Source organism: Bacillus rossius (assembly GCF_032445375.1).
Source record: "Bacillus rossius redtenbacheri isolate Brsri chromosome 9 unlocalized genomic scaffold, Brsri_v3 Brsri_v3_scf9_2, whole genome shotgun sequence".
NCBI lineage: Eukaryota > Metazoa > Arthropoda > Insecta > Phasmatodea > Bacillidae > Bacillus > Bacillus rossius.
In genome coordinates, this window is record NW_026962013.1 from 24,977,812 (window position 1) to 24,986,278 (window position 8,467).

Sequence of the window (8,467 nt, forward strand, 5' to 3'; positions counted from 1 at the left end):
TTTGTTTTATGATTTTTGCAAATTAAAATGGTTGAATTACTTCCATTTTATTTCCAAAGCGAATAGTGTTGGAGAAGCTGTAATATGCGGTAGTGTGTTAGTGTTAAAGATCTAAAAATAGCATCTGATTGACGCTAATTACAAATCTTTCCAGGTAATGTTAATTTGAAAATATTATAAATAACATAGCAATTTTAAATTTTAAATTATTTGTTGTAAAATTACGTCTATCACCGTGCGACAAAGAGTTTAAGTTGATTAAAACTAGTAATTTAACATAATACTGGTATCACTAACGATATGGTACTTGAATAAACTTTAAGTCTTAAATCTACATACTTTTTTTTTACAGATGGTAATGTTCTTAAGTAATTGTGTTTTTTACTATACAGTCTTCCATTAAAATTGGCATAGCAACATTTTTCCAAAAAGTTCAAATACACCATGCACATAGCCCAAAAGTCGACAGATAATAAAACAAGCTTTAGCAACGTACGCAGATTCTAGTTGCTTCAGCAAAAATGTTAAAGTACTTTTATTAATAAGTCACCAAAAAAAGTAAGAACAGTGAGGAAATATTTGTTTTTTTTTTTAATTTATGAATTAATATTGTGTATATATTTTGACTTTTTGGGTGTTCTAGATAGAATTTTGAACTTTTTTTTGTTGCAAAAATGAGTTCTTGAAGAAAAAATTCTAAATAATAACTAAAATTTTTTTAATAAAAAATATATACATAATCTGGTATATATTAGCTGACAATTTTTAAACAATGCATTAAGTTCAGCTTTCTTCTAATTAAAATGTACCTTAAGACCTTATCTCGATAACAAGCTAACTCGCTGTTTTAGATAATATTGGAATATATTTATATTTGTTTTTAAATCTCGCGAGGAAGTTCAACCAGGGCTTATATGACAGACCGTTCAGACAAGTACACATTCCTGAACAGGAAAATGAATTTTTGTGCTAAAATATACTAAATTTTTTTTTATTGTAACATCTGTCTAGTCAGATGTCTGTACCACATTAGGTAATGAAAAATCAAGGTACTGTTGACTATCAGTGATAAAGTTACTTATAATGAATCTATGGAATACGTCATTTGTACCAAATAAAGCCTTCGAATGTTTCTACAAGCCTGGTGTAAAGCTGACTTGCAGTATGTATATGTCTGAAAAGCGCAAACCAAGCAGAGTATAGACATAGTGGGGTTTAGTGTTTAAGGAAACAAATATTCAGGTATTTACTTAATTGTTTAGGTTAGCTGTGGTATTAAGAGTGTGTGATTGAGTATTAGTAAATACACGTAAAATATTTTTAGAGATTGTTTATTTTAAGTGTTATGCCTTTATTAATTTTTCTTAACTAAATATGATTTTTTTTATTAAATTTATGATTATAGATAGATAGATTATGATGTTAGATTGAAATATTTTCTGAATAATTTTGGTTAATTTATATTTCTTACTAAAAAATTATATTTGTCTCTTATATGTCACATATTTTAAATTGCTACTAATTTATTTATTTAGTTAGCATAGTACTCTATTCCTTGGAAGTATTTTATTCATGGTAATAGTTTTATTTAGGTAGCTTAGTAATACAGGTTTTTTCTTTCTCTACTTTGTAACGATTTGTGTGGTTAAAAATAGCATAACTTTTAATCAAATAACTTCCTAAGTTAGCATAATAAATTTTATTACAGTATGAACAGTCAACGGCACCCGATTAAAAATTTTTACCACATAATTCGTGCCAAAATAATTTTAAAAAATTGTATTTTTGATTTTATTTTGAATTGTTATCAATATTATGGTTATCAAAGATTACAAAACCAATTTTTTGTAGTCACAGAATCTAATAATTTAATCAAGTTGAGTGATTTTAAAATTTATATATATATACATATATATATGTATATATATGTATATATATATAGCCTATCACTATTAACTACGACACTATCTAATTTCAGTTTTTTTTTAAAATTTAGAACCGTAATTAAATTGGCGTTTGAACTGTTCTCGGCTTGGCTTGGGTTCTGTGACAAATTGTATGTAACATATGCGAACTATACTTGTGAACTATGTTGATGCTTAGAGCATATAAAGTTAAGTCAGTTTCAGTTAGGTAACATTTTCGTAATCTACCAAAGTTCATAAAAAGTGAAATTTCACAACATAAGATAAATTTGTCTGATTATAATTGTCGAATAACAATATCGATGCTAATAAACTCTGCTTTTATGCTTGCGATGCGTTAAATTCGTGGCCGAAAGTGAAGTGGCAGAGAGAAGAAGAACTAAAAATGAAATGTTGAGAAGAATAAAGGTGGTTCAACTAAATTAGATAAATTTGTGTAGCGTGTTCAGGTAAGTGGTGGTATGGTGTAGTTTGTTGGGTTGGTGGGGTGGTTGTTGCGGTTGAAGTTGAGGCGTTAAAGGGGGCTCTGACGTCGACCCGAGATAGAAGTAGCAGTCTCAGTTGCCAAAACCAAAATATACACAGAATTAAATAAAAGTAATATATGTAAGGCATCTTAAAGGAAATACTTAAAATATAATAGACAAACATTTAATTACTGTGAGGCAAATTGATTCACGAAGAACATCACCAGCATCTATTGAACTCGGGCCACTAAAAGGTAAAAATAATAAAGTGCTGTAGCACATATATATCAGAGAAATTATAGTAAAAAACCTGGCATGCTAGGTTTATTAAAGCAATACATTTTATGATATAAAACGTTAGGTGCATACTAGAAAATATAAAATTTACAATCAATGCTAGAAAGCCCCAAAAAAGGTAAATACAAAAAAAAATTACGATAAAAGGCAAAGCTAAACTAATGCAATGAACGTCATTTAAATCCACATTACACGCGCAACTGTCCTTGCTTGTATAAATTTAACCTACACATATCAGCAACAAGGCCTAATATTACTAAAAATTAGAAAAATTAAAAAAAAGTTTCCTCGGAGCTGAAAGTCTCTTGAACAACGAATAAGTTCATCATGACAGGCGTCGATATAATAACTAAGTGTTTTAAGTACTTCTTATAAATACTTCTCGCAAAAGTAAGTCTATAATCATTCACTTTTAGCGTGCATCAAGAACACACTAATATTCATTTAGCACGCCATGTCCATTTGGAACACGAGCGAACGCCTCCACACTCGTGTGTAACTCCGGCGCAGAACACAACTACTGCGCGACCCAAACTTCTTTGCCGGTCCCAAAGTCAATTTAATGTTCCTAGAATGCTCGCTGAGGCTATAGATTAGCGAACGTAGCTACCTTAAGGCAAAATATTTGACTGTTATAGCTTGCAAAACTTTAAAGAGTCCCAGCGTCACACCTAAGGCCAACAAAATACCTGCTGATGTGCAAAGAGATTCGTGTCCAACCCTACTATAGCAAAGTGAAATTTTGAAAAAAAAAAAGAAAAAAAAAGTCTTTTGTGGCTTCCCAAGCACTTAAAATGACCGTCGAAACGAAAACCAGTTCAAAAGTAGCCCCAGTCTAAGTCAAAATGGCTCAATCCACAAAGAGAGGCACCACCTACAGCAATTCTTGTACTGTATTGCAGCAGCTTATAACGACAGGCTCAAATAACAGATATCTGAAAGGGCCTGGCGAGTAAAATGCCGATGCGTGTAAAAGAACGCCACAGCCGATGCGTGTAATACGTTTAAGTTAAGGCGGTCCACACGCAACGTTTTCAGCAACGATTTACCTGCGCAGGTCACATCGTTGTAGACAAGACGTAGCGTGTAGACAGTAAAACTGCGCAGTTTTGTGAACTGCGCGGAGACGGAACACAGAGAAGGAAAACAGCATTTATGTCCGCGCAGTTTAGTCGACCTGCACAGATTTGTCGTAGCGTGTGGACACTTCCTCCGTCTTCTCCGTACACGGGGCTCAGTTCTCCCTCGGTATTTGTGCCGGAACAGTGTAATCTGTTCAAAAATGACCGATTTGCGACAGTGTTCACGTGAATTTTTAACAGAGTTCATTTGTCTGTACAAGTCCTTTCCGTGTTTGTGACGGGTCAAATCAAAAGAATATAGCGATAGGGACAAAATAAATTCAAGCGTATGAAGCACTTGTGCAAAGATACAAAGAGGTTGACATTGCGGCTAACAGAAATAAAATCACAAAAAAAAAAAAAAAAAAAAAAAACACATTAATTCTTTGAGGTCGGTATACCGGAAAGAAATTGCTAAAGTAAGGAATTCTCGCAACTGATAGGATAAAACTTGGCTGCAAACTGTGTTGTGTGGACACGACTAAACTGCAACCTTTTGTTTGCACAGTTTTGCCTCCGCAGTCAAACTGTGTACAAAACGTTGCGTGTGGACCGGCCTTTAGTTCCAACACGCGCCAAACACAGCTGATGTCTGGCTGCAAGCGCATGATGACATTGCTTACTTGTTATGAAGCAGCGACTCTGCAGTCCTCCTAGTCGTGGGCGCGAAATCCGCCCGAGATGCTCACAGCTCGGCCACAGTAGCACAAGTACAAGTCACAGCCCGAGGTCTCGCGTAAAGTCTCCGTGCAAGGCGAGCGACGTTGCCACAGTTCAGTTTCTACGCGCCGGCGGTGCCGTGCAGTGGCGTGGAAACGAAACACACGCCAAAGCCGATAGTTTCTGTACGCTGACAGCTGAGCGGCAAAATTTATCGGCAGACTCAGACACAAAAAAAAGTTCCGTTCCAAACAAAACAATTCGATTAAACCAAAAGAGTTATAAATAAATAAATACTAAATATATAAAAGGTGAAATATGAATAAATTAAAAATAACTTAACGAGAGACATTGAGGTGTGGAGCACGTGAGGAGGAAACGGTAAAAGTAGGTACTTTTGTTATGGAGAAGAACATGCGTTATTTAAAATTTATATAACACATTTTAAAAAAAATTATTATTTTTTCGATGTTTTATTACTTTTCAGAGTGTGTGTGACTGTGGAATGAATCACCTTAGTTTTCATTTTAAATATTTGGAGTAAGATACTCAAAGATATACGTGGAAGGGGTTGAGGAGGGTGATAAATCATTGATAGATCATGTAAGTTGTTGGTTTTATTTTTTCAGGGTGAATTAAACAAATATGGCCGCTTAAATCCAGCAAATACATTACGGTGCATCCAAGATGACAGCTCAGCCTCAGCCTTATAGTGTATGCACCTTGTTCTCTGAGACACGTGATCATATTACTCATACAAACTAAAGAAATAAGTTTGGGTTAAGTAAGGGAAACTATCAATGCCGTTGCGTCTTAAAGAAAACCGCTTTGAACTAAATGAGAAGTTGTTGATTTGCAATGAGACCGTTAGCCAACATTTCCTTATTGCACGACAAGCAGATAACCAAACCGTTGGAATTCGCAACGAGGATTGTGTAATTGAACGTGATCAGGAGAGTAAGCAGAATTTAATTTCGTTGGAAAGGGGGATATAACATTTTTAAAAATTATTTCCATTTGTTGGTGGGAATGATGTTTTTTTTTATTTCGGGGGGAGGGGGATGTATCCCCTCTTCGCTCCCCCCCCCCCCCCCCCAAGCCAGCATACATATCTGAATGTGATTACCAACTCAATATACAGTTTGTCCATAAAATAATGTCTCAGTTAAAAATTTTAATAGTATCAACTGTAAACGTAGTAGAGTTTTGGGTAACGGTCACAATTAAAGAGTAACTCAAACAGGTTTAGACAAGCGCATGCGCGAGTAGTGCTTTGTTGTTTTCTCGCTTGCAGCGACGCAAAATAGAGACTACTGAGCGTAAATAGGTTTGGGTTCTGCAATTTGCTAAGAGTGAATCTGCAATTTCTGTTTAACGTGCGTTTCATTTAAATATTGATTGTCGAAGTCCCTGACCGTTGGATTGGTCGTAATGGTCTAGACGACAGAACTCTTTTCCGCTGGCCTCCACGTTCACCTGACATAACGCCATGAGATTTCTTTTTTCCTTTGGGGCGTTATAAAAGATCGTGTCTACGTTCTGCCGTATCGAATGATTTTCCAGAGTTGAGGCACAGAATTGAAGAGGCTATTGCTTCCATATTACTTCGGTTGTTTTAACCAGAGTGTGGGAAGAATTGGACTTTAGGTGGGATGTGTGCCTTGTAACGAAAGGCAAACAAATTGAACGTAAAAAAAACATGGTCAGTGTTTACATTCAATTTGACGCATGATTTGTCGTAAATGGTCTAAATCAAACTGTTATAATATAACATTGAAACTGGCACATTCTTTTGTGAACAGCCTATATATAATATTGTTCCCTTTTCCTATTCATAAAGTTATCTTTCGTACAGTAACCACAGCCTGAGACTACCTGCACCATCTGACACATACTTACATTGAATAGGCTGTACACCAAACTTAGCGCCATAGGCGACGGTGGCGCTTCCAAAGGCCCCTGAGAGTACCATAAAGTGTTGATTGGCCGGGAGGCGGGGGGCTAGGAGTCAGAAATAAACCTGCCCTCCCCCGGGTGCCAAGCCGGAAATCACAGGCACAGGCAGCGAGGTTCTTGTCAACGACGCCTGGTGACCCACATAATGACATACGCCGGTGTCGTAAATAAAAATAAACTCGACTAACTAAAACTAAAGTTACACACGACTATGTGAATATCAAAAATATCTAACAACTATTTTGTTGTAAAAACAAAATAATTATTTAGTGGCCACAAAATGACTTATTATCGAGAGTAAGCAAATTTTTTTTTTTGGGACAGGAAACGCATTTTTTTTCTTCCAGAAAAATATTTGGCAATGTGTGTGTGTGTGTGTATTGTTATGAACGATAGCTACCCAACCGCGATGCCAGGTTCGGATCGGGCTGGCGGCCCTGCACGGCCACTGGCGTCATGCGCCGTGTCACGTCCTTCCACTGACGTAAGCCATGCTACTCGTGCCTGGCCGGATTACAAGGGTCGTCGCTACCACCTCCCCCCTCTGCTCCCAACGCATCGTCCCGCCTCGGCACTGTTATCTATCGCTGAGCGGCCTTGGTAATTCCGCGGGCCGCCGCGTGGAGTGGCACGAATGAACGCCACACTTCTGGACTGTTCGGGAGTCGGGTCGGCCCGGGATGACGCGACTCGTCACAGCCGCTCTCGTCGGTTCTGGAAAGACGACCCACGAGTACTTAAGCAGCGACGCCGGCCTCCACGACAGTTCCGGAGTACCGAGAGCAAAGGTGCGACATCGGCGAATAGGGTGAAAGACCCCCCTTGAGAGTGGCGCGACGCGGAGTTCGAATGTATTGTGAGAGTGCGGTGACTGAGTGACGCGAGACTGTGTGTTTGGACAGGTGCAAGTTAAGGGGCGAAACACGGTTCAGCATAGCTCCAGTGACGAGTGCGAACTGCTGAACTTAACAGACACTGAGTAACTTAATAAACATTTTTAAGTGCCAGTGATTTGTGATCGGACATTTTTAAGTACAATTATTTATTGTTAATATAAATATTAGTAATTAAAAAAAATTAAATGGACTATTCCTTACGAACCCTGTTCTCCCCACATAGGTCGTAACAATATGTATACATGTATGTACAGGGGTGCAACAACTAAATTTCCAAAAGGGGGGGGGGCAATATATCTTTTTATAAAGAATCATCGATCCCCCCTATTGAAGCGGGGGGCCCGGGGGTCCTCCCCCGGGAAAATTGGTATTTCAAGGTGGAAAATGGTGCTATTTAAGCAGTTTTATTATATAAAAATTGATTACACAGCACTTTCTTTGCCTCCGTTTGCCCCCACTTCAAGGTTTTAGAGGGGGGGCAAAATACCCTTGCCCCCCCCCCCCCCCCTCTGTTGTTGCGCCCCTGTATGTATATCTTTCCAACCAACGTATTAAATTTTCTACTTCAGCGTCTACAATAAGATATTTGTTCATTTAATATGTTAATCATTCCTCTTTCGAATATTAATGGTACATATTATTATTTAAGAATGGAAATATTGCAGTTAATAGTCGACCAACACCAGTGACAAGAATATGTATGCCTAATTGACTATACAGTGCAGAAGTTTCAATAACATGGCTGTATTGTTTCAGAAACATTATATTAATTAAGGAAATGTAATTTATATTTTTTAAGTATCTATAATTTTTTATCTGAAGGCTATATGTTGTACTGATTATTTTTTTACAGGAAAGTATGTTCATTTAATAATTCCGGTTTAGGATCGTGCTGAAATGTGGGATGAATAACACAAGCAATAAATTAATATACAAATAAGGTGCAGAAGCAGAGAAAGGAAATTTTTACTTTTTACCACGCTTTTATTTAATTTAAAACAATGTTGTTCATGATTTCAGAAACAATAACCTCATTAAAAAATCTAAGGCAGATAAATTTTCAATGCACAATAAATAACTAGACAATTTGTTGCAAATATTGTGATAAATCAACAGTTGAAAATGCGTTTTTATGTGACATCGTA

At 36.9% G+C, this 8,467-nt stretch overlaps 1 protein-coding gene across 2 annotated transcripts in view; it reads right to left on the reverse strand.

The window, feature by feature from the left end:
* The window catches only part of LOC134543067 (heterogeneous nuclear ribonucleoprotein Q), a 778,099-nt gene extending 773,580 nt beyond the window's left edge, over nt 1–4,519 (reverse strand). For both annotated transcript variants that reach the window (XM_063387814.1, XM_063387812.1), the window contains exon 1: nt 4,434–4,519. The gene's annotated coding sequence lies outside the window, so the exon portion shown is untranslated. The remainder of the gene's footprint in view (nt 1–4,433) is intronic.
* Nucleotides 4,520–8,467: the final 3,948 nt, after the last annotated feature.